The 27,185-nt window shown below is 39.1% G+C and overlaps 1 long non-coding RNA gene across 1 annotated transcript in view; it reads right to left on the bottom strand.

Moving 5' to 3' along the window:
* The window catches only part of LOC144589255 (uncharacterized), a 42,647-nt gene continuing 15,462 nt past the window's right edge, over positions 1 to 27,185 (bottom strand). The window contains exon 3 of the long non-coding RNA XR_013545288.1: positions 1 to 26,970. This is a non-coding gene — a long non-coding RNA (uncharacterized LOC144589255). The remainder of the gene's footprint in view (positions 26,971 to 27,185) is intronic.

Below are 27,185 nucleotides of genomic sequence, written 5' to 3'. Positions count from 1 at the left end.
TTTTTTTACATTTTTGTAATAGCCTGTGCTTTACTTTTTGATTATGTTTGTGATTTTGAAATTAGTAAGAGACAGAACATTTAAAATATTTATGTTATGTTACAGTACATTATACTGTATGTCAAAAGTCCCATCTGTAGACTGCAACTCTAAATAGATTACTTGTGAAATTTGCATTAAGCCAATTATGCCAAACCTTACTGATTGTATATTATTACTCTGCTTCCAAACATTGTTAATCTTGTAGAAACGTCATATAGCTTATTTCTAAAACAAACACATTTGAACTGAATAATTACAGCAAAAGTAAAACAGGACACTATTGTGAAGTTAAGATGTTTAATAGTGTGAATATTATTTGAACAAATGAAAAGTTAAATTGAAAAGGTTTCCTTTTCTGATACAATATAGGAACAGATGGAGAAACAAAGCAGCTAGGAATGAGAATGAGGTACTGGTGGGGAATAGATTAGAAAAAAACAATGGCAGTTTAGTAACAACGAAGAGGGCAACATGAGATGAATTAAATTTTTAAATGCATACGACAGAATTCCTGTACAGCTCAAGTGGTTTCCTTCCGAGTCATAAATTCAGCATACAGAAACAATACATTGCAGACAGATGCCTTTTGTAGTTTTTTCTTCCATCTTAAAATAAGGAACTATTATGATTCTCTCATGCAGATAATAAATTTAACTCAGAAATCTACCCACTGTGAATTCTACCAAAATATCGTTCTGAGAATGAGCAGGGAGAGCAATATTTCTATGGAGGGAGTACAGTCTGAAGTATATCAGGTGAAGCTGACATATGGGAGAAGCAAAGAAAATGCTTGAAAAATATGGCACCTCTAGAACTGGCTTTTTAAAAAGGAGAAACAGATAGTTTACAATCAAACTCTTTGGAAATGTGAAAAAATACCTGTATTCCCTTCTTGATGTCAGTTTTTCAGGAAGTAAAGTACCAAAAAATATGCAAGTAAACAATTTAAGGACTGCATATTGCATCACTCGGACCCAAGACATCCCATCTAGGCTAGCCTTTTATGCTTCAGACATCACATAATAATTCGTCCAACCTGCTATTTAGAATAAAAGCTAGAATAAAAGAGAAGTTACTTACCTGTGACCATAGTTCTTCGAGTGGTTCTCTGTGAATCCACCTGAATGAGTTTAGACTGCTCAGGACTCCTCGGAATATTCTAAAGCTTAAAATAATTGATTAATAGTATGTTGCCCCATATCGCACATGCTCCTCCTGCCCATTACCTCAGTTCTCAATGTCCGCTGCTGTCAAAAGCTCTGACCCCAAATAAAGCTCAAGACAAGTGACGGACAGTGGGGAGGCTGGGTGGGATGTGTGGATTCACAGAGGAACATTCGAAGAACCATGGTTAAGTAACCTCTCTTTCTTCTTCATGGCTTCTGTGAATCCACACAAAATGGGTGACTAGCAAGCTCACTTACAGGAAGGAGGCCCGTCACACCAACAATGAAGTCAGCACAGCTCTTCTGAAACTCGCTTCCTTCTTGGCCCAGAGGTCCAGCTGATAGTGTGTTACAAAGGTGGATAGTATGGACCAGATGGCTGATTGGCAAATGTCCAAAACATCAATGCCACGTAACAAGGCAGTTGAAGTAGCCATGGATGTTGTAGATTGGGCCTTTAAAGCCTCTGGCGGAATTTTGCCAGCCAGTTCATAGGTCAATGTTATAGTAGACACAATCCATCTTGAAATTGTCTGCTAGGATACAGGAGATCCTTTTTGTGGGACATGGAAACAAATAAACAATCTAGAAGAGGTGCGAAAGTTAGTTCTGGATGTATAAAATGTCAATGCCTGCCGAACATGAAGTAAATGGAGCATGCACTCAACTTCTGAGGAAGGATTAGGAAATAACATTGGGAGAATCAAAGGTTGATTAATGTGGAAACTTTACACAATTTTGGGAAGGAAGGAAATATCAGGATAGAAAATTAAATTGTCTGGCAAAAACTGTAGACATGGGGCATCAGCCCGAAGGGCATGCAGTTCACTTGCTCTCCTTGCAGAAGGTATTGCAACCAAGAACAAAGTTTTGAAGGAGAGGAGTCAAAAGTCTGATGAAGCCATTGGCTCGAATGTGGTACAGGTCAGGGCTCGCAAAACGCCCTGTAACGACTACTTCGGAAGTGGGAGTTGAGTGGGTGGACGGGTGTTGCGTAAGCCTCTCTTCCTCTAGAGCAGGTGTTTAGGATGTGATTTTGAGGTGACCAATTGGAGGAAGCTCTGTGAACTCTAAGAGGTAACCAGAACATATGATAGCCAGCACCCAAGTGTCCTTGGTGATAAGTGACCAGTTGTGTATGAAAGGGGCTAGCCTGGAGTGATGAAGGGTATCATTTGGATTGATTGTAATGGATAAGTCAAATATACTGTTTCCCTTTTTTTGCAGGGTGTCAGTATGGTTGGCAATGTTGATTTGGTGCTTGAGACCTGAAGGCAACATTGGATGAAGTAGCTTGAGGAAAGTTGGATCTCCCTTGAGCTGTAGGTCTGTATGGATGGTAAGACTGATGAGGTGACTGCTGGTATTGTGGTTGATTGAATTGATTATGCCATTGATATTTTTGGAATCTTGGTTGTTGTACTGAATAAGATTTGGCTGTTTTCCTAATTTTATGAAGGTTTTCCATGACTTCATAAATCTTCTCATTGAATAAACCTGCGCCGTCGAAGGGGAGTTCTTCAATGCATGATCTAGCATCCTCTGTAATTTCAGAAGAGTGCAAACATACATGCCTCTGCAAAGCAAGATGTCATTGACTTTGAAGCAGCATCCACTGTGTGGCGTGATGCTAGCCTCTGCTGCTTTGCAAGTGTTGTCACTTCTGTGTGTACATTGAGTACAGTAGCTCTAATTTTCTCAGGAGCAGCCTGACGAACAGGCAGAACCTTGGCCTATATTTGCCTCTGGTATGCCCCCATCGCCACCTGATAGTTAGACACCCTCATTATAAATGAGATGAGGGAATACATCTTACATCCCAAGACATACAGTTTTCTTCCTTCCTGATTGGTAGGAGTAACCTTTGATCTGTTCCTGGCTCTGGATTGATTGGACTGCACGATTATAGAATTAGGTGTAGGGTGTTTTGTAAGGAAGGCTGTATCACTGCCATGAGTTCTGTAGTGGTTTTCCACTCTCCTAGGAACCTGCATGGACGTAGATGGTAAGGTCCATCATTCTTTGATAAAGTCCATCATCGCTGGAATAAAGGCAAGGCTTAATGGGGTGACTTGTCCTGATTAATATCATTGAACACCAAATCTTGTTTGGGTGGTGGAGGTTGTTCAATGTCCAACTCAAGAGACTTAGCCATTCGTGATATCATCTGAGAATATGATGTGAAATCTTCTGAGGGAGAGGGTGGATGTAGGTCTGCAGTGTCTGAGTCAGGGGTAGGTAGATTAGATGGGGATTCTTTTCCTGAAGCTTCAGAAAGCACATCTTGTTCTGAGAAAGATGAAACTGAGGAGCCCCTCTGGAGGGAAGGAGAGAGAGAAGGTGAAATGTGATGTCTTCTCAATACTTGAGATGGAGCTCAAAGACCCTGTACTGAGGTAGGCTCTTTGGATGTTTGATGAATCAGTAAAGATGCTACCTGACAATGAGAGGCAGGCAGGGTCACTGTCAAGGTGGTGCGAGGTCTTTTTGAAGCATGAGACACCTGTAAAGGGACCTCATAAGCCACTCAATGTCGACGTCAAGGGGGAGATGATGATGGAGTAGAGGAAGAAGCATAGATATATCTGACTCTTCTGCATCTTTCGCATCCCTCTGTCTCATAATATGGGTAGACATGGAACTTGTCTTCTCGATATCAATGCCAACCGCTACTGCGATTGACCTCCACATATATTGGTTCTCCATACTCTGCTCGAACTTGATGCCGAGAACTGTGAGGAAGGACAATCACTTCTCGATGTGAGGGGAATTGTTGAACCGGAGAGATGTGACGGCGTTTGGCTACCTGTTTCCTAGGAGGAGATTGGTGTGGAGACGCCTCCAAGTTGAAAAGATGTACCACTGTTGTCCACCTGATGGACATGGAGTTTGAATGGGCAGAGGCCTGGCTGGAAGGAATATCAGCCTGAACATGGCCTTGGCTTGGTGATCAGCTCGGTATAGTTGCTGAAGCCTGAGCCTGTGTAGGTGGTATGGACCTGGCGCCTTCCAAAAGAGAGGACTCTTCCAATATCGGCGAAGGCAGGGAGGCTGAAATAGGAGGAATTTCTTAGGTTTGTTTTAGATGAATGCTTGTCTTTTTGCTTGGTTGAAGCCTTCTTTTTCTTTTGGCTTTCTACAGCTGGAGGTTTCGACATCGAGCTCGAGGTAGAAGTCGAGACTCTCTTTGGTGCCGATACAGAAGATTTTTGTTTGGTGGACTTGGAAAACTTAGAAGATGACCTGGGTGATGGACTTGCCAGTACTGAAGACACCGTGGGCTCAGGGTGAGGTGTAGATGGTGGGGCTGGTGCCGCCTCCATAGCTATTTGCCAAAGGTAAGATCTAAGACTTTGTAAGCATAGCTTGAGGGCTGGCTTGGTGAGTTTCTTACACTCTTGACAGAAGTATGTTTGATGTCCCTCCCCTAAACAAAATAAACAGTGGTTGTGGTCGTCTGTGAATAGAATTTTACCGGCACACGAGATACACTACTTGAAAGGGTCTGAGGAGAACATAAACTATTTCACCATGGGAGGGGAGGGAGATGGGAAAAGGGAAACTCACAGAACTCAAAGAATTGTCCAATGTCCAGGCGAAAATCAGCAGCCGAATAATAAGGATTGAAATCACAAGAAAATCAAAGAGAGTTTGTTTGATTAAAGAGAAGGTCCTAACAGTCCATAGTCAAAGCTGAATAAGACAACCTAGTTCAAACCAGTCCATGATCCAAAGGCGGGAATCATTAAATAGTCCGTAATCAAAAAACCAGGAAACAACGTACAAATCAAAATTCAAAAGAGTAACCAGTAGACAATCCAAGGTCAAAAATTTCCTGAAATATATCATATGATCGAATAAACAGTCCAGAATCAAAAACCAGAATATTGAGAAGATAGCTCTAGCATGAGAAGTCTAATTGCAGCGGTGGCAAAGACGAACTGAGGTAACGGGCAGGCGGAGTATGCGTGATATGGGGCAACATACTATCAATCAGTTGTTTTAAGCTTTAGAATATTCCAAGGAGTCCTGCATAGGCGCAGTCTAAACCCATTTGTGTGGATTCACAGAGGCCACGAAGAAGCTGGAAATGTTACTTTTTGGGCTACATCTTCCAGAATCTCCCATGCCAGTGGCTATGCTGTTTTAGGAGATTGTCTGAACTCTAGACTCAAAAAGTAATTTTTTCACCTCTAACTAGGAATCTAATAAATACATCTGGTGCAGAGCCAGAGTTTGTGCCTCCCAGGGGAAGAGCTATCCTGTGTACCCTTGGGCAAGCTTCACAGGCCACACATTCCCCCAGAAGAAGGGAATGGTTAACCCCTTCTGAGTACTCTCTAGCTAGAAAACCCTGAAAAGGATTGCCATCAGTCAGAATTGACTTGATAGCAAACAATCATTAATTAATTAATTACAGAGAATTTCCAGAGTTGGGATGAATTTATCAATAGTGAAAATATTCCTCCTATCACATGATTACAGTAACTGTAAGGGAGAAAAAGGATGGAAAATAAATTTATTGGGTTGCTAATTTTATACAGAAATTTCCATATTGCACTTCCTGAGAATGGCAAAAGAATGGAAATGAATCCACATATTCCTGTGGTTTGTAATGCATTCCAGGGAGGGAAATGCACACAAAGCACTGCTTAGATTTAAAGAAATGAACATAAAAATGTGCCCTTTTAAAAAAGGCAAAAAAATATATACTTTCATATGAACATGTACATCATTATGTACATTAGTAATGTGGCATGTGAAAAAGGATAATTTTGAGAAAAAAATCCAAAATATTTATGCACAAATTTCTATGTGGGAATTCAAAATAGTCTCATATTCCAGAAAAGAGAGATGATAGAACATGAATGTTTTAGGACTCTGAGAAAAGACTGGTAAATGTTCACTTCCCTAGGTGAGATAGAGCAAACAGAGAGTGGTAGCCTAAGACATTTTTTGTCTAAATGGGAGTCTATACACTTCACTCCCACTGAATCCATAAATGTCATCCCACATTGCAAAAGAGTAGGCTTCACTGTTCTAACACCATGGTGCTACCTGAAGCCTGTCATTCAGTCTGCTTTATGAAAGGACCCAATTTAGTTTGTCTAAAAATTTGAGCAAGTATCTTTCTTGTCTTTCTTGAATCTTTAATTTTGCAGTGTTGAAATTTTCTAGTAAATTTAACATAATTGTATTATACTCCATTCTTCAAATTGTATCATTCTTTATAATGACTCAGAGTATGTACTTGTGTGAATGTGTAAGAGCACATGTGAGAGAGAGTATAGGGGGAGAGAGAGAGCAAGAGTGACAGAACATCTTTATGTGTGGTGTACACTGGATTCTCTGGAAAAAATAATAACACTGGGAAAGATGGAAGGTAGCAGGAAGAGAGGAAGACCACATACAGATGGACTGACTTCCTAAAGGAAGCCACAGGCTTGAGTTTACAAGAGCTGAGCAGGGTAGCTGAGGACAGGACATTGTTGAGATTTCTCATTCAGAGGATCACTTTAAGTCAGAAGTGACTTGACAGCACATAACAGCAACATACATTGGAACAACTAAAGCAAAGAAGGATGTTGGCATCTGTAATTCAGAATGGTATTATTTTCCTTTCCTAGGCACAAAACTAGAATATTTGTAATTACAGAGGAAGATTATAGAAACAAAATTGTGGATGCATGTTCAGCGTAGCACACTATCAGAAACATTAATTTTGACGAGGAAAACAAAATAAAACTCTTCTAAAAATATTATGCACTTGAAATACACAAGTTATTATGAATAGCTCTGTGATGTGCTAGCAAAGAACCTCAATTATCACCACATGGGAATGCCACCGCTTTTTAATGTCAGTTTTACGTATTTTGACATGGTACATATGTCACCATCTGCAAACTTAAGTGGTTTCAAAAAAATATGAAGTGCTTTACTAATTTTAAATGATTCTGAACAATTGAAGTTTAACATTCTGATCAGCTCTAAATGCAAGATGTTCTAATGTTTAAAGTAATGTAATAGTTTTTCAATTCGGGAGTTCGTAAGTAAATTCCATTAAAGATGTGAAGCGCTCAGGATAGCATGCATTAGCTGAATGGGCCATCAGAGTATCTATTGTTCACAAGCAGTAGTGCAGAGACAAATTTAAAGTGCAGACACTTATTTTGACTGTCCCCATAGCCAGGTCTTCAAGAAAAATCCAAGAATAATAGGCAGTTGCGTTCAGTTGTTTTGCACATTCATTCCAGCAGTTTTGACTCCCACCTCCATCAAGAGACAGTCTTTTATACAGCTATTGAGCCTTAATTATGCATCATAAACAAATACAAATGACTATGATGCTAGCTCATAACTATATATAATTGTGTGAAAAATAGCATTCCCCTGCTCCAACCAAGATACAGTGACCAATGTAACTGCTCAGAGAGGACAGGCAATTTTGGAAGGTATGGCAGATGATGTCATCATCCCAGCCAATGAAAAAAAAATCTGGTGCTTGAACCCTGTGAGTGCTGATATCATTATGCCCCCACTCATAAAAATGCCCAACTATGCATCAAGAGGTGCACTTGAATTCCTAAGGCCAGAAAACACATTATGCGGAAGAAAATCTGATACTATTTAATACTGTACAGAAATGAACACCTGCTCAGAAGGACTCTACACCAATGGCATTATTATTATCTGTTGCACTCATTGCTTTATTTGGGATAAATCAACTGGTCAAATACGTATTGCAATATGTAGATGAAGCCTATGCAAGTTTTTTTTCCCTTTTTTCGTCTGCCTCTCTACCTCATCATGGCTATTTTGGCTATGGATGAAGCAACTCTAAATAATCAGTCCCCATCTTCGCCACTAAATAGATTCTTCTCTTTCTTAAATTTCTTTCTCCCATTTTAATGTACTTGGAATGATCAGCTGTTGAAACATCTACTTTTCTGGTGTTCTGCATTGCAGGAGTTTTATGATTTCTTAGTCTATAGTTCATCACAGTACCTTGTTGGTCACATTTGACATCCAAGGAATTCTTAGCATCCTGGGAAAAGAAACAAAATAAAACAAAAAACAAACTCACATTTCAAAAGCTTCTAGATATTTTATCTGGTAGTGAGACTGCCTTAAAGTCCAAGTCCTAGCACTGCTGAACTTCCACAGGAAGACCTCACAGCATATCAGACTCTGGGCATTTAGATGGTGTAATAAAGCATTTTCATCTAAATTAAGGGCTAAATCCAGTTAGTGCAAACTAGGATAGACTCACTAAATGAAATGAACAGGATTCACAGAATCACTCAGACTCTTCATGATCCCATGGACCAGAGCATACCAGGCCCTCCTGTCTTCCACTGCCTCCCAGAGCTTGGTCAAATTCATGTTGGTAGTTTCGATGACACTGCCCAACCATCTCGTCCTCTGTCATCCCCCTTCTCCTCTTGCCTTCACACTTTCCCAACATCAGGGGCTTTTCCAGGGAGTCTTCTCATCTCATGAGATGGCCAAAGTATTGGAGCCTCAGCTTCAGGATCTGTCCTTTTACTGATGTACCCTGCATTAATCTTAAAAGAGATTACAGCTGGTTCCTTATCCAAGCCAAGACGGTATCTTTCTCCATAGTTTTGAGGTGGCATGGCCCCAATGCTTGGAACATGACCTGGCTCCTCCAGGATGGCTTTTTAATACATTTAACTCCAAATTTAGGTTAGTTAAGTTTTGCATTTGCTCTTAAAGAACTGTTACTCTCTCACAATGTGGAATGTGGTGATACGTGGATTGTCCTTTTCACGAACAGACTGGCTCCTTCTCTTCATGTGAAGCATATGATCCAGTAGAAGCTCCCTGCTGGAGGAGAGTTCATCTTCACTGATTTTCCTTGATGACCTCCATTACTTCTTATGCCACTGTGCAGGGTTTCCCAGGCCTCCATAACAGCAGCTTCCAGGAAGCACATAGCTACTGTATATTTTAAGGTACATGCATATAATTCAAAAGGGGAGGGGGAAGAGTTTGATGCCTGCAGTTTCCTCAGATGATAATAAATGGAAAGATGTGTGTATACTTTCATTTAAAACTTCACACACCATGGATTGAATAAATGTTTTTTCTTAAACCCTCTTTTTTTCACCTCTGCTTTTAAGTAGTTAATAATTTCATACTCCGGTACAGAAAAGTCTGCCTTCATACTATAATCAGAAAAAGCAGAGTATCAAATTGTAACACATGATTAGGCAGCCAAGATAAAAACTTTGGCTTTTTGCTTCACCAATACGGGCTCATTTTTTCCAGCTTCCCTGGTTCCGTTCTTCAATGGTAATAGGTAGTAGTCATGAGGCAGCTGTCACACATAGTAGTGCCCAAGGAATGGACAGTTATGCACATTACAGGCCTGTTATTCTTGATTTCTTGGTGAAAAGTAGAATTCTTCCTGAAAAACAAGTAAAAACATGCCTGAATTTGAACCCACATGTTAAAAAAAAGCATTTAAAATGCAAGCACTCGCATATATTTACAAATGTTTAATAAAATGTAACACAACCAGATGTCCTAAGTGTCATATTTAAGAATAGTTTTTTCTTTAAACTTCGCTTCCTTTGAGTTTTCCAGATTTGACATCTCATTTTGATAATACATCTGGTTATGTCAACACATCACATTATGCAACATTAATGAATCATGATGTGTGGCAGTATCTGAGCAAGACAAGTCATTCTGGTGGCATGTCAAAACTGGCATATTCCAGCTCCATATTCCAGGTTTTAATAAAAATGTGAATATTGAAGTCTTCCTCAGAACAGGGTTTCTTGACTTAGGGTTGAGTTGTGGGTTTTGTGTGTGTGTGTGTGTGTGTGTGTGTGTGTGTGTGCTTGTACATATGTCTGAAATAATGCTCTTTACCATCATATACAAAATATTGTGCCTTCACCTCATTTTTTTCCAGTTGTAATTTGACTGGCAATGTATGTGATATAATTTAAAACAATGCAGGGCAAAAATGATACCACCAAGAGAGCTCTTCTAAGCCTGGAGCAACAGTAACAAGGGACTAATCAAGATCAACAGAAAATCAACCAACTATCTTAGTTAGACCCTTCCAGATGTTTCATAATGCACATTCTACCATACCTACCCAGCTCAATCTTGCTAGCCGGAAATTATGGATACTGTAGTTTAATACCTCTGGAGGGCATGCAGCTGAGGAAGGCTGGCATAAGTGATTAAGTATGACATTGCTTTCTATCAGATATATCGCTCTTCTTCTATAAGTTCTTCCACTCTACTGCCAAGCTATTAAGGAGTATTTTGTCCCCAAACAACTGGCAATTTATACTCAGAGAAATGCAACATTTCCGCCAAAGGAAACCCTTGGGTTATTTGTCTGGAAACCACCACCTTTTTTTTACCCCAAAATATATCTAGGAAAAGCGAAAAACATTTCTGGTTCATAGATTGTTATAGTTATTTTTGTTTTTGTTGTGGGCTAGAAACACGAATATGTTTCTCAGACTAAGGCGAGTGTGTCTGTCTTTAAATCTGAAGCCTTTCAATAGGAACGCTGCTAATTTGTGAGGCAACGGGTTAAATGGAATGTTCCTGTGGACAGAAACCAAGGAGGACACAGGCACAAATTTATATAGAAAGTGACCTAAAGGCCATGGCTTTATTGAATCAAACTTAAAGTAGATAAACTGGGGGGGCAATAGGTCTTGGCACTGGTTGAAGGGTGGGAATTGATGATACCCCTTGGCCTATCAGTCTTGGCTTGCTTTTTGTTCAGTGTTCTGTACAAAGTACTTAGTGCTCTAATTGTATACAATGACTATTGGTTCTTCTGTCTGTGCAGTCTAGCAACTGGTACCTGCACATCTAATTTATTTCTGACTGTTGCTAGCAGAACAATAAAAACATACAGAATCATGGAAATATGTGGGGCAGCTGATGGAACGTGTCAAGAGACTTCAAAGGATTCAAAATGCAGCAGCCAGATTGCTGACATACAAGGCTCACATACAGTAGCTCCAGTGCCTGCTGATCAGTTACTGGGAATAATTTAAAATGCTGATTTTAACTTATAAAGCCCTAAATGGCCTGGGTCCAAGCTATCTCAAGGATCATATCTTCCGTTATGAGCCGGCTCTGGTGTTAAAATAATCAGGAGAGGCTTTTCTCTCAGTCCTGGCACCTTCATAGATGTGTCTGATGGAGACACAGGAGACAGCTTTTTCTGTCACTATACTCAGACTTTGGAACTCCGTCCTCCAGGAGGCCAGACTGACCCCATCTTTGCTATCTTTTCACAAGCAGGCAAAATTTTTTCTCTTCAGGCAAACTGTCCCTCAGTAAACCAGCTGCCTCTGTGTGATTTTTAGACTGTTTATTATGCATTATTGTTTTCACTGGATTTTTAGTACTGCTTGTGTTTCCATTTTTTGTGTTTTCCAATTTACTTTTTTTGTATACATTGATTTTTGCCGTAATATTGCCTGTTAATGTTGTAAGATGCCTCCTTATTCACTGTTTGTAGTTTTAACATTGTCTTTCAATGATGTTAACCATCATTGTATAGTCATTGTTTTCAACTTAAAATATTGTCTTTCATCGTTGTAAGCCACCATGGGTCCTTTTCAAGGAGAAAGCCAGGGCGGCAAATGAATGAATGAATGAATGAATATGTGTGAAAATTGTCCAGTCCCCCAAAATTCTGAGCTAAATCCATTTGTTATTTCCAATTAGAGTATGAATTAGAAGAGAGCTGGAGACCATAAAGAGAGCTGGATCATAAAGAAGGCTGATCACCAAAGAATTGATGTTTTTGAATTGTTGTGCCAGAGGAGACTCTTGAGAGTCCCCTGAACTGCAAGGAGATCAAACCTACCCATTCTGAAGCAAATCAACCCTGAGTGCTCACTGGAAGGAGAGATGAACATGAATTTGAATATGTGTTGAGATGTGGAAGATGTCTCTTTAGGGTTCCCTCACTGCCTAGCCCAAATCGAAGTGCTGCTCATTTGGCATCCATCCAGTGCGGAGCATACACAGCCACTCACAGCCACTAAAATAAAATGGCTATGCAAATAAAAGACAGCAGTAGGCATTAGCAATTACAAGAATACAGAAAATTGGGGCAGGAGAGGTAGGCCTTAAAACTACTTCATACTATGCAATCAAAGCCTGCACAAGAGAGCTAGTCATCCATTTCACATCTACACACATTTACATTACATCTGAGATGTAATGAAGAACTTAATGCAGCTACTGAAAAGAAAAAGCAAAAAAAATTTTAAATACAGATAGTGTGATAAATGACATGATAATGATTATGGTGATTATAATGATGATGATGAATTAGAAGAATTGGATTGAAAAACACGGAAACTAATGAACATGCCAAAAAGTGATGCAACAGATAGTAGAGGTGGACAAAAGAAGGGTAAATTATCATATCTGTACAAGTAGAGAAAAATACTTAAGGGGAAATGGAAAATATTTTGAAAACAACAGTAACAAAGGCTAATTATAAGAAACAATGATTTGAAAATAAATTAAACAGTTGGAAAAATAAACCACTAAATGGACAACACCTGAGAAATATTGATGGAAAGCCTGATCATAATTCAGCATATGCATGGCTAAAAGAAAGAAAGAAATCAAAGCCTTGATTTTTGCTGCACAAGAAGAAACACTCCAAACCAATGTGATGAAAACTAAGATCCAAGGAATTAAGGCTAACAGCAAATGTCGACTCTGCCAAGAAAAAGGTAAATCTGTGTCACACCTCATAGTGAATGTCCAAAGACTGCACAAACAGATTACAAAATTAGACATGATAGAGTGTCAAAATTAGTGCACTGGTCATTATACAAAAAATATAACTTGCCAGCCTCCAAAAACCCGTGGGAACATCAGGTGGAGAAGGTGTATGAAAATGAGGAAGTGAAGATCTTGTGGAATTTCCTGATCCAAACAGAAAGACACCTTGAACATAACACACCAGGCACCGAAGTAATACAAGGACGAAATGTCTTGATTATTGACATTGCAATTCTAGGGGATGCCAGAGTTGAAAATCAAGAATTGGAAAAACTAACAAATTACAGAGACCTGGCAATCGAAACGTCTTTCTTGTGGAAGAAACATACTTCAGTGGTTCCTGAAGTCATCAGGGCTTTGGGAACAATATCAAGAAATTTCACCCAGTACTATAAGCAGCTGCAGATCTCAGAAATCATACCATCAGAGCCACAAAAAGAAAAACCAGCGGTATTAGGAACAGCATACATACTGCACCGGTATTGAACAGATACTTAGGTTTTTTTGTTTTTTTATTTTTATTTTATTTATTCTGTTTATATCCCGCCTATCTGGTCAATATGACCACTCTAGGCGGCTTACAAATATATGTGTTATATAATACCAGTCAATGTTTTTATAGTTTCGATTGACTGTGCCTGGTGTTTTTAAGTAATAATCATCAATCATCATCATCCATCAAGTCAATTCTGACTTATGGTGACCCTTTTCTCCAGATAGAGACTACTCAGAAGTGGTTTGCCATTCCCTTCTTCTGAGAGCGCCCTGAGATTGTACATCCAGCTGGCATCCTTGCTGCTAACTTTTTAGCTCCAAGAGAAGCCTTTCACAATTTCTTTGGCCTTTTAAAGGTCTTTTAAACCTGAGTTAATTGGTTCCATGCTACTTCCATTGCTATTTGAATGTTACTATTTACACATTTTTGTAATGTTGATTGCTTTATCAATGTGGTTTTGTGTACACTGGGTGGAAGCCTATTAAATGAATTAACCCATAATAATGTTATTCATACAATTCTGTTAAATATACATTAGGGGTGCATCAGGTATGATCCATTGACTTCAAGGAGATTCATTTTTAAATGTACTTAAAACTGCAACCTTATTTATGGTGCAATTGGAAAAATGGAAAGAAATGCAAATTTATTATACACTAATTAGTATTCATTACTGATTAGTGTACTATTTGAAGAACGAAGAAATGCAGCAGATATAAAAATAAAATATGTTAATGGAAACATTCACACTAGAATACTATTTCAGCATATCAACACTTCATGCTACATTTCTATCTGCATATGGAACCATTTGCCCAATTTAATGAAACAAAATCCTTTACTAATATGTGATTGGTTAATGCAAATCCTACCTGAATGTCACCACATGATAATAATGATGACAACATCTAGGCCAATAATACAAAATCAATAGCAAGCACTAAAGTGCTATCTGAAGCAAATCTAGAATGTCATTAGATTATTAATTAAATTGACACCTGCCAAACTAGAGGCAACCAATCTTTGCTTTACCCAGAATATTAAAGTCATTTCTCCTTGCCTTGTAAAATGCTTTATAAAAGTAAATGCATGATGATATTATCAGAAAAGCCTCAAACAAGTTTTAATTTAAAGCTAGAAGCTTGGTATATTTAAAGAATAGGAGAAATCTGACTGTATAAATTCCATAAATACAGCATTTGCAAATGGTCTTTTAACTTTTATTGATCATGACCTAGGCATTCAAAGTCTAATTATACTAAAAACTGCCCTGTGTCTCCAGTGTACTGGAAAATCATTACCTGAAATTAATCAGTACTCAAAATACACCATTCTTAATTACACTTATGTTTGATTAGAGGGAGGAAATGTTCTCTTTTTTTCTTTTCTTTTCATCTTTTTTGGTAGAAGCTGCTATAACACAGTGCATAATAATAATAATTAAAAATAATAATTTTAAAATTACTGCAAATCTAAACTTCTCCATCCAGTCCCAATGCATATTGGTATTAGCTGCAATCTCAGGTAATGGCTAGTGGTATCAGGCTATAACCTCAGGTTATGTTTTGTACAGTCACATTTTGTCACATGCTGAATATCTATCAAGCTTTTTTAAAAAAAAATCTGAATATAAGGCTGTACAGTCGTGCCTCGCAATTGCAATCGCAAAACGATGGTCTAAATGGTTTTTTTTTCGCTTTGCAATGATCGGTTCCCTGCTTCGGGAACCGATTCTTCGCAAAACAACGATTTTAAAACAGCTGATTGGCGGTTTCAAGATGGCCACTGGGTAAACAAAATGGCTCCCTGCTGTTTTCTGGGACGGATTCCTCGCAAGACAGGCAGTGAAAATGGCTGCCCAATGGAGGATCTTCGCTGGACAGTGAGTTTTGACCCCATTGGAATGCATCAAAGGGGTTTCAATGCATTTCAATGGTGTTTTTCTCTTTATGATGTTTTCACTTAACAGCAATTTTCCTGGAACAGATTATCGCTGTTAAGCAAGGCACCACTGTAGTCCTATGTATATATACCTGAGAACATGTCCCATGGAACACAGTGGGTCTTTCTGTTATGGAAACTCGCTGAGGATTGCATTATGAAACTGCTAATACCAGACCACCTGCGAGAAAGTTGCACTGTACGCTGAGTGTGATGTACATTTGAGTATGTACGAATGTGCAAGAAATTGCTGAAAATAAGAGCATACTAATGAAAAGTTCAGCTGTTAACAAGTGAAGACTGGCCTTCACACTTCCCAGGACAAGGCATGCTAGAGCTAATTGCTTTTGGGGTTGTGTAACTATGGTCAGAATCAACTGGTATCAAAATATTTGATGTTGTTCAGATGTGGAACAACCCACCAGATGTTATTTGGAGGTGGACTTAACTGATTTGTTCCTGGGGTTGTGACAGTTTTTGTTTGTGATTTGTGAAGACTGTGAATGAGGAAAACATAGAGCTACAATTCAGGATTGTGGAAGGGTGTTATACAGCACCATCACTTTTAGAAGTATGGTGGACCTTCAATTAAATAGGCAAAACTCCTGCCGGCTTCTGTCCACACTTCCCTTCCTTCCAGAATTGTTGTGCTCTCTGCTCTTTGAGTAGCTTCTTCCCTTCCATGAGTCTACCATACATCAGCAGGCAGCAAACATAAAAACTAAAGGTAGAACATGATGGTGGGGGAGGATCCCTAGTGCTACTTTGACATATCCAATAATGTAAGAGACTCAAACATCCATCCCACATTTACACACAGCGAGAGTCATTCTTAAGGATGAAGAAGTCTCGGTGTACATAGCTAACTAGAAGAAAATATAGAATGTGGCAAGTAAGCAAAGTAGTACCCACCCTTTGCTGTGCTAGGATGTGTTTAGTTGGCTGGACATTGATATCTATGGAATCCAGTGTGACCACCCCCAGATCGATGCACTCAACATTTGAAGCAGAGATGTGGCTTTCATTTGCGGCTTCAGCCATCAATCTCCTACTTTGGTGCTACAGCTTTAGGCTACTACAATGGCCACCAAATATTTTCATTCAAAATTCAGTAATTCTGTCACAGAGTTTCAAGTTTCTGCTTAAATTTCTCTAGCAGCACAGTAAAAGTTCAGGAATTCATACAGCAGAATAACTTCAAGTTGTCGAGAGTAGTCCACTGTTTTTTTTTATCAACTGGCACTTATAGTCTCAATAACTCACTCAGAGGTGTTTGTAAGAGAAAGAATAAAAGGTTTCATTACTTACAATTGAACAAATGATAGCAAACAAAAAAACATGACTGCATTCAACAACAAACTTCAATAGACTCACTGATTGCTTTCAACAGACTACTAACTGCCAGCAAATAACAAGGAGTGAAAAAGCAAAGCAGAGAGGTGGGACTCTCTTTGAATCAAAGGCAGGGAAGGAACTATTGGTTAGTGCTGAATGGATTGGCACTCATCCCAGTCAAACCTACTAAATGCAGCATGTGAGGTTGCAAAAACTTCCAACAATTTCTAACCCCAAAAATGCCAGAGGAAATTTTTGTGATTTGTAGGGGATCATAAAAATCATAGAACTGCAGAGTAGCAAAGGATCCCAACTTCCTGCCAAAGCGGTAAATGTGAACCAACCAAATGTGAACCAAGGGGCAACTGGCAGATTCTTCAGCCATTCTGAAGCTGATCTGGAAATGCCACCTTTGGACACTTTCCCCCTCCCCCCCAAAGATGATATATAACCCTAATTGTGTTTTATTGCATGTGAGGAAACTAGCTATTTGGCATTATCCATTGTGACTTGGCAGGGCACTCTGATGTCACTGCCAACTCAGGCCTCTCAGGGTGCCCACCACACCACTACACACTCGCTGCCACCAATTATAATTATTTATTTTATTTTATTTTATTTATTGAATTAATAACCTGCCTATCTAGTCAGTTACGACCACTCTAGTCAGTTACTATTCAAGAAGGACAACTGCTTCCTTCAAAACAAAATTGGTTTATTGGTATAACAAAATAAAATATGAAAATCACAAATAGCTAATTACGATGTCAATGACTGTTTCTTATTTAATTAATCACAGACTTCCCTCACTGAACACTTAGGCACGCAGGCCTCTAAACAAGCTCTTTCTCTCACACACTCCAGATCTGATCTCTCACATTCTCTTCACACCCCTTTTTCTTCCAGCTCCTCCCTCTTCAGCCCCACCCTCCATCACCCCATTGGCTGATGATTCACTGCCCAATTGTGACGGACAGGCAAGGTCAGAGCTGCCTGTTACATCCATCTAGGCACAGGAAACAGCATTCACATGTAGGACTAGTTGTCCCATTAGGCAGATGGGATGCATCCATATTAATACAGTATGCAGAGATAACAACTGCTCTGAGATGTTTTTGTGAATTACACCTAGGAATGCGAAAGGAATGGATTTAACAGTCTTGCTGACAGTGGCATTTGGGCACTTCCTGAGACTCACTGGAAAAAACAGAAGCACCTTATCTTGAGAAGCTTACATTTTTGAGACTTATGGGGGATTTTTGAGAAATAAAACCATGAGAGCAAAATCCATGCATACCTTTCCAATGAAATGAATAAACATGCCTAAACAGGGTTTAGTCAACGGGGATGCATAAATGAGGTAAAATGCATAAGTAAAGGAATGCATTATGTAAAATATGTTCTTAAAGACCCTTACATTATTAGCAAATATGAGCACAAGTATGTATGGATTTCATTGTGGGAATTAAAAATCTCTCAACCTGATATGAAAATGGAGTAAGATACAAAGCACAGGTAGGATTCACAATGAAACTGATATCAGGACTTCTTTAGACTAGATACTGGAGATTCTGGGAATGATAGTTCAAAACATTAATATTTCCAAACTATGGCTGAGACAGAGAGATTTTCATATTCCATTTTCTGCCTATGACTCCTGATCCAAAAGGAGGATGTGCAAGTGAGCAACCTTCTCACACTTCCTGAAAATGTGAAAGAAAAGACTTGTCCAACCTCCACCCTGAGAACGCACATGAGTCCCACAAGATCTTTTAGAAGTACCCCCAAGATACCACATCAAGAGTTTCAAGCACACAAAAACAGATGAGCTCATACTGATTTTGCATGCATGTATGTTAGTAGTTGTAAATTCAGGGAACATACTCAGCTGCTGAACTCCAGTGGCAAGTCACATCTAGAACATGCCTATTCAATTAATGCAAACTTTGTAGGAGGTGGCTCACTGAATCCCCACTGATTCATTGGGTCTACTCTAGAGATGGGCATAAATTTAAAAAATCACCAAATTCATACAAAAATTGCTAATTTGTAAATTTGGATTCACACAAATCTATGCCCTAACAAATACGAATCAACAAAATTTTAGCGATATTTGATTCATCAATTCATTTGGCTATAAAATGGCCCCAAAGCCACCTAGAGACACTTTGACTCTCCTCTACAGTCCCTCCAAGTTAGGTGAAGATTTGGTTTCAGATCTCTGAATTATATACTTACAAAGAGACCCCCAGGGGAGGGTCCAGGGAATCTTCCTTAAAAATACGGTGTCTCTAGGCAGTTTGGGGGGGCACTTTAGAGGGTTTTAAAAGTAAAACAAAATTGAATTGATTCATTGATTCATCAGAAAACAATCGTAAATTTGTTGTTGATGATTTATTGACCTTGATGAATCACAAATCAAAATGAATCATCATTTTTTCTGGTTTGTGCCCATCTCTAGTTTATTTTAGTTGTGACTTACTACTAGATTTCTACCAATGGATTTGGATAGATAGAATGAGATTGAAAATAACATGTTTAAAATCTCATGAGATTAAGATTCTTCAGTGCAGAGTGTGTGAATAATTTAAGTGTTGGTTTAATAAAATTAATAAAACTTCCCTTCCTTTAATTATGCAGCAAATAAAATGGTTCAGTAAGAAACCTGCAGAGAAGATTGGGTTCAAGTGTCCCTCAGTAGGCTGCCCCTTGTTTTTTAGTTTACCTCAACTGCTACTTATTGTCTCAGTCATTCATCAGAGACTCTGACAAAGAGTAAAATGTCCCATTTGCTTACTTCATAGATAGATAACATAGACAAATAACATAATGTATCTGTGAAGATTCTCAGTCATCCAGGTGAGGTTATCTGAAAGCTGAGTCATGTTAAGTGGACTTCTTTCTTATTAGGTTGAAATGTTTCGCTATTCACCCGAGTAGTATCTTCAGTTTGTTATGTTAACTTGTTACACCACTGATCTTAACTGGTTAACTAGCTTCATTACTAATTGATTGGTTACATACTGACAGAACACATCACTTTAACAGTCTTCGGATTCAATTGCTAACACTGACTAGGAGAAAGGTGGACAAAGGAATCTGAGGTAGAGAGGGAACTCTTGGCTTCTACTGAGTTGACTGACAACCACTACAGTCCAAAAAGTCTCTTCCAGCTAAAAAGTCTCAGAGGCATCATATGTAGGTTGCAGTATATCCAAGAAAGATATTACGTGAATTGGATTCAATGGACGATTTCGATTTCAAGAAATGCTTTAAATGACTACATAGAAGAATTTGACACTGACAAATGTATTTTTAAAAAACCACCAAGGATGGTGTTCCCTCATGTGGCAAAGAAAATCATGCAGCAAATATGTCCCTAAATTACTATATGCTCACATGTCCTGATTTTTACTGATGTTTATGTCAGAGCTTGGAATGTTTAACCATAGATTTAAAAACTCTTTCACATAATCAGTTATGTCACACATAGACTGAGTTAATTTTGCTCATCTAGAGAAAAATACTTAGAAAAGCATATTCGATGACTAGAAAAACACATTGTGGTTCATTTTGTACAGTGTATATACAATGAAGTAAATTGCATTGAGTTCATTTGGACTTTCGCCAAAGTAAGTGTGCACAGAATTGTATCCATTAAATTGAATCACCGCAGAGGCAAATACAGTATATCCAGTGATTTTTCCCTTGAATTCAGTAATCCTCAGAGAGATAGATAGATAGATAGATAGATAGATAGATAGATAGATAGATAGATAGATAGATAGATAGATAGATAGATAGATAGATAGATAGATAGATAGATAGATAGATAGATAGATAGATAGATAGATAGATAGATAGATGATAGTGTACACATGTATGCTTTTTGTGTCAAACAGGAAAAATATTTCCATCTGGAATAAATGTCAGAATGATGAAACCACATTTTATGTTTGTGTGTTTGTGTGTACATGATGAAAGCTAGAAATGCTCATCTACAATTGTTTTGATATAAACTTATGTGAACACTGGCTGAAATAGCTGCTCTTTAATGACTGGCTTTCAGGGCTATTTGATCATTTCTATGCGCCTAATTCCATTGTGCTTCAAGTTTCTCATTTAAATATCCCTTCCCATCAATCATTAGTGCTTTCCTTCCTGGGTCATTGAGAGCATAATACTTCATTGTGTCAGCTGAAGGTGTGCTGACCTACTTTTCCTGGTTAATTTCAAGGGTAGGATCAGATGTTCCATTGCTTTTAGTAATTGATCTGACGATACATCTTTTACTGGAGCACCCATGACATGGTCTGGGGGCATTCCAGGCATCAGTGGCTTCAAGGTCATTATTGAAATGAAAAATTCTCAAATCAATTAGGTAACATGACTGCAGAGGCTGCTCTCCAAGATTGGGCCTCTCCGTTTAACAAAATAAAACAAGCAGGATGCTTTTGAGCTGTGGCAGGAAGGGAAGGGGGGTAGAAGGGGTCAGCCCATTACACCAAGTTGCATTTTACTTCTTGAAGTATAAGCAATCAGCCTTGTTGGGCCAAAATTGAGAAGGGCTTGTGCATCACCAATTGAGCTAAATCTATATATTAAAAAGGAGATTATTAGAACTAATGCAGTGTTAAAGGACTGTTTCAGCAGAACCTATTTCCAGCATTTGTGATGCAAAAGTAAGATGGCAGATAACAATCCTGCAGGAGACAGGGCTGCACATCACAAACAGAAGGCTCCTGGGGCACATCAATCCTGCATGGGGAGTGTAGAGTTCTGGCAGGGGAGCTCCAAAAAAATGCCAATTCTGCTGGGGTCAAACTAACAGGCTAGAAAGGAAGGAAGTGTGGTGTTCTTTCTTTCATTTTTCTTTCAAATAAACAATACCAGCTCCCAGGATTGGTGTAGTTGTTGCCCATTTTGAGGGCATCTTAAAGGCATAGAACAACTTTAGACACTTCAGATCTATAGTGTTTTCTTCCACAATCCTCAGAACACATTGATTTCATTTGTTCTGCAACATTTATGAACCAGTGTTAAAAACATAAGAAAAGCTATGAAAGATCAGACCAAAGGCCTATTAAGTCCAGTGTTCTGCTCACATGATGACCATCAGGTTCATGGTTGGAATGATGGAGAAATAGTGGTGGTGGGCTTTTAGCGGTGGAGGTCCAAAACAAAAAACAAACAAACTACACAGGTCATCCTTTCCAAGAATGATAGAACATGAGTTATAGTGCAGCAGTAGAGTACATACTTTCCATGCTGAGGGTGCCAATTTGAATTAGCAAAGAATCTGCCTGACATGTTGCAGAGTATATACTGTAGATGATGAGAACAGTAGACTAGATCATCCAGTGGTCTACCTCTGAGGAGGGCAGATTCCATAGACTCAAATATTTGAATTATAACCTAAAAGATCAATTTATTGAGCTAAAAATGAACAATAATAACAACAAAAAGAGGGTAGATCTGTCATGCAAATCAGCATTATATCTCTTACATCACATCAAGCTTTATTTGGATGTCAGCTCACATATAGAGAAAGCATAAGACAGTTCTGGCAACTCTTGATCTACCTGAAGAGAGACAGCCTCCATATCAATGGAGATTCCATGTGAGTCAAAAATTGAAGGATTCAGGAAGTTCTTCCTCTTCAGATGCACCAATGCATACAATTTACACAAGGGAATGAAATTTGGAGGTAAGTATCTATGGAAGAGAACCGAGAAAGCTGGTTGGTGTATTGGCTGCTATCACAACTGACCTTTCTATGCATTCCCAGTGCCGTATCTTTCCTGTTGCATTTAAGATGGGGGCTTGGGGTTTTCTGTCTCCCTTTTTCTCTTTATAAGGCAGTGGTTCCCAAACTTGGGTCCCCAGATGTTACTGGACTAAAACTCCCAGAAGCCTTCACCACTATCTGTGCTGGCCAGGATTTCTGGGAGTTGCAATCCAATAACATCTAGGGACCCGAGGCTGGGAACCACTGCTCAAGAGGAAGGCATCATTCTCCATTGCTTTGAACTTCATCTGGGCTTTCTGATTATTTCTGTCTCTACCAGTCAAAGGGTTAAAAAAATGAATGGTTTAAGTGAAGCACAGCAGGTGCCTCTTAACATTTCTATGCAAAACTATCTGCTTGGACCACAAGCCATCACAATGGTCACATGTGCCAATCACACACTTCTGAAGTGTCACTGACATTGTCTTGAGTTATCAGGACAAGAGTTATCACTTTAATGTAGTGATGCAAATCCTCACCTATTTCATGTGAACAAGGAAGTGTGGACTGATATTTTTGGCAGCCTCAGAGGCAATACTCATATTTGCATAAATGTGATTTCCTCCACATTTCTGTAAATGTGTCAAAATGTAACTGCTGCATGGCTGTATGCCCTGATAAAATGTAGCAGCACTGGATGGGTTGTTTGCATCTCTGTGGCTAATCAGCCTGTCCTATTTTATTTGCAGTATATCTCTGCTTCAGCTTCACAAAGGGAAACGGCACTGAAATACAGCTCTGCACAGGTATCTTCTTGATATTTTCTACTCTGAAGCACAGCAGAGAAACTGTGGAGTGGAAATTGGGGAATAGTGGACCGTCTATCTCATGAGTTTCTCTAGAGGAAGGAGACAGCCTCCAACACTTTCTCAGATATGGTGCCCACCATTAGCTGTGGTTGTAACACAGCTCATGCCCCCACCTCAGGATTTTTCTCTTTTTTTGCACAGCCACAGCAATTGACAACAAAACCCAACTGGTGGCAGCATGGCCCTCATTTTGCATAACAAAACAAAAGGAACTGTTACATCCACGGAAGTCCAGATTATAAATGAGAGACAAAGTCTCAGGATGTAGAAAGTAGCACTGGTGCAGAGAGTATAAAGAAGCTTGCTCCTGAAGAAGGCTATGCTGAAACTTGTTGAGCCAGAGCATTTTAACAACTCATTTAAAGAAATGCAGAATAAAGAGCTCGTTTCTACTTTCTGCATCCTGAGACTTCATCTAATCTGGACCTAATTTTGCCTAGGCAGTAATGCTGCTTGCCTGGTGTCATTTCAAAGCATTGTAGCGATGATGGTGAGGGAGCAGCTACCCAAACATAGTGGACAAATTCTGGAAATAATTCTGGAAAGTGGACTTTTATTTATAGGAGAGTGAAGAGAATAAAAATAGTTGCTCAGCCGTTGTCATTCTTCAGCAGCATTTCCGGACTTTTCAAAAATTTAATTATGGAAGGGTCACTGCAGATACATTTTGCCTCTACCTCTGGTGCTTATAATGCAACAGTAGCAAATAGAAAGGTGTGCTCTATTCCAGGAAGAAGAAAAGGAGAGTGAAGCAAGTGCTGTGCAATCATTTGTCCTCCTATTTCTAAAAGAAAACTCTCCTTGCTCATTTTTCTTCCTCATTCTCTTGCAAATCTGTTTTGGTTATATCTTTTGAGCTTACTGTAACACTGCAAGGCAGTTGAACATGTTACTTCTCTGTGTCACCCCCTCCACTCAACACTCTACAGCTTCCCTGGATGCCCACACTTTCTGAGCTAAAAGGCCCTGTGGAAGGAGTTACCATAGGATGCCTTCTGTGGGCTTTAATTGACATGTGGGAAGTTGCCAGGGTGAGGGAAGCTGGCTAGCTGCCACACAGATGCTTGTGCCCTGACAAAGAAGACGTGCATATACACTCTTTTCAGTGCCTCAGTCAAGCACGCAGAAGAATCCTGAACCTTCACTGTGAAAATTCTAGGAAGTTTTTAATAATTTGAAATATTATTCCAAGCATTTACAACTGCCAAAGGTTTTCTATACAGATTTACATCAGATTTACTGTACGAATCATACAAAGGACAATGCAAAATAATGCTCAGGGGGTGTTTCATCTTAGAGGTACGAACTCTCCTGCAGGACCAAAGAATCCGTTACAGGCTGCCTTGCCATGTCAAAAGAAAACATCTCAGACCAGAAACAAGACAAAGGTGAATTGTCTTCACCTGCCTAATTTAGACAGAGACCATTGATGGCACCTTAAATACCAAGCACACATTGTGTGTGACTTAGGTGACATCAGCAAATGCCTGTGAGTATATAATTCCATACCAATTATTTAATACCTAAACTTGCATTTCCTGTTCTGAAGTCCTTTCAGTCTTTTGAAATAATGCATTAAGCATGGAAACAATGTAACACCTCAGTAGGTTTTGGAAATGCTTTTCAGCGTTGGTTAAATCAATTATTATGCATTTCAGCACTGCCTCTAATTCCACACTGAATAATTCATGCAGGATATCAGCATCTAACACAACTCACTCTAGGATGATTATGTTCTTCTGGATTCAGTCAGGTGCTGCCTTGACTTGGCAACTTTGACAATGCTAGTGCCTGTGTGAACCTTGCACTTGATGATCTTGGCAGCAGCAGTGCTGAGTTTTTCTTGTTCTCTTATTATTTACTGAAGGAAGTGAGGTTTCACCTTTTCCTCATGCATCAATGCCTTCCTGGGACATCTCAGGTATTTCACTTACATCTTGACAGCTTCAAAGTCTGATGAATAAATTCTAGTAATGAACTGTAATTCCACCCACCCCTTGGTAGTCTATGATTTCCTAAAGTCTGTTTGAAAAAAAAAAGATGTACAATGTACACCCATTCCACCAATTTGGGGTAAGTCAATGAATTTACAGGAGAAAACAGAGGTACTTTGCACCAGATTCCAGTATGTAACTTGTAAAGCAGCCCTTGCATTTAACTGTTTTTCGTTTCAGCTAATGGCATACTTCTGCTGTCAGGTTAACTGCCAGTAGAGGATTTCAGATCCTTTGCTCCCCCCCCCCCCCAAAAGCAGCACCCAAGCAATCCTACTCAAGCAGGAAGGATGGAAGGTGAGAGGGCAAGATTGCTCCCCCACCCAAAACACAAATCAGTCTAAAGTGAGGGAGGAAAGATATGCCTATAAGACATGAGGGGGGGGGGGGCGTATGAAGAGATACAAGCCAGGGGCTGCATGAGGGGAGAAGATTGAGGAAGGGAGTGATCCAAAAGAGTCAATAGGGAGTGATCAGGGAGGACACTTCCACCCTTCATTGGCAACCACTGCTGATACACCAGTGAGGTATATTGGACAGAATGTTGGAATAGAATTCAAGTGATCTGGGTTCAAATCCCTGCTTGGCCATGGAAAATCACTGGTGGGGAGTTGGGACTGGTAAATTACTCTTTAAATAACTCACGTACCTTGAAAGCCCTGTTAAGCCCTTGAGAATTAAAGGAAAAGACAATAACCAAACTACTTATTTTAAATGTTGAATGATAGCTTTTAGATTATCTGGCAAAAAGGTCTTCTGATTTTTATGATCCTACTTCCAGCCTAAGCATGCATATGTAGATTGAAAGTCAAAGACTCCACTTTTGGAGGAGAGAAAATATGACCCATCACAAACTTCTGTGCAACTCTACACATGCTTAAAGGACACTGAGGGTTCCTACTGTATCAATTGCTGGAGGAATGGAAAACTAGTGCTTCCCCTAGTTTGCTGATTTTTAATTGATTTCTTTAATTTTGTTAAGCCACAGCTGTTTTGAATCCTACTTGGTTTCTTTGGACCCTGGGATCAAGATGTCCATTCATTTTTAAACAGATACAAATTAAATGTACTTGTTTAAAAGATGTGATGTGTTGTTAAAGATTATCTCCAATAATGCAATGAGAAAATGTGGTGGGATGAGGAATCAGATAAAACCTTTGCACCAATGACCTATTTTAATAGAAAGTAAAATAAGTAATATCCATTGATAGGATCTCTTAAAAGCTGTTGTCTGGATTAACAATGTAGTATTGTCTTTATTGCAACCAGGACCAATTACATTGTCACTGAGTTCTATGAAGCTGATAGGGAAAGATATAAACTGGCTTCATATTAAGAATTAATGTCCCTTTTCAGAAAGAAACACAGCTGTTCAACATTCATAGTGATTCCTTTACATTTATTCCACTGCTGTTTTAACAGTGAAAACGTGGTGACTTTGTGTAGCTCCCTTCAGCATGTTTCAGTCTGGAACCTCTGTATGTTTTCTTTTCTTTTAAAAATATATGAAGACGTTGAAGATATGATTCAATAAAACGTGCATCCAGACTTCGATGCCCTAGATGCTCAGACAATGCTGCAAAACCTGTAAAAGTAGGACATATTTTCTATTAAATTGGGCAGAGTGAATGCTCATAAGTTTTTTGTATTGATTTTGTACACAGCCAGTGGTGGCAGATACGGCCCATATTAGCTGTTACCACTGAAAGCACATGGATTCACTATCTGCATACATCTAGACTTTTTAAGAAATTAAAATGTCCACTTTACACACTGTGTCTTCTTGTGAGGGAGGCATGG

Source organism: Pogona vitticeps, chromosome 4, assembly GCF_051106095.1.
Source record: "Pogona vitticeps strain Pit_001003342236 chromosome 4, PviZW2.1, whole genome shotgun sequence".
Taxonomy (NCBI): domain Eukaryota; kingdom Metazoa; phylum Chordata; class Lepidosauria; order Squamata; family Agamidae; genus Pogona; species Pogona vitticeps.
Note: the sequence above shows the minus strand (reverse complement) of the source record. Positions and strands in the feature narration are given on the sequence as shown.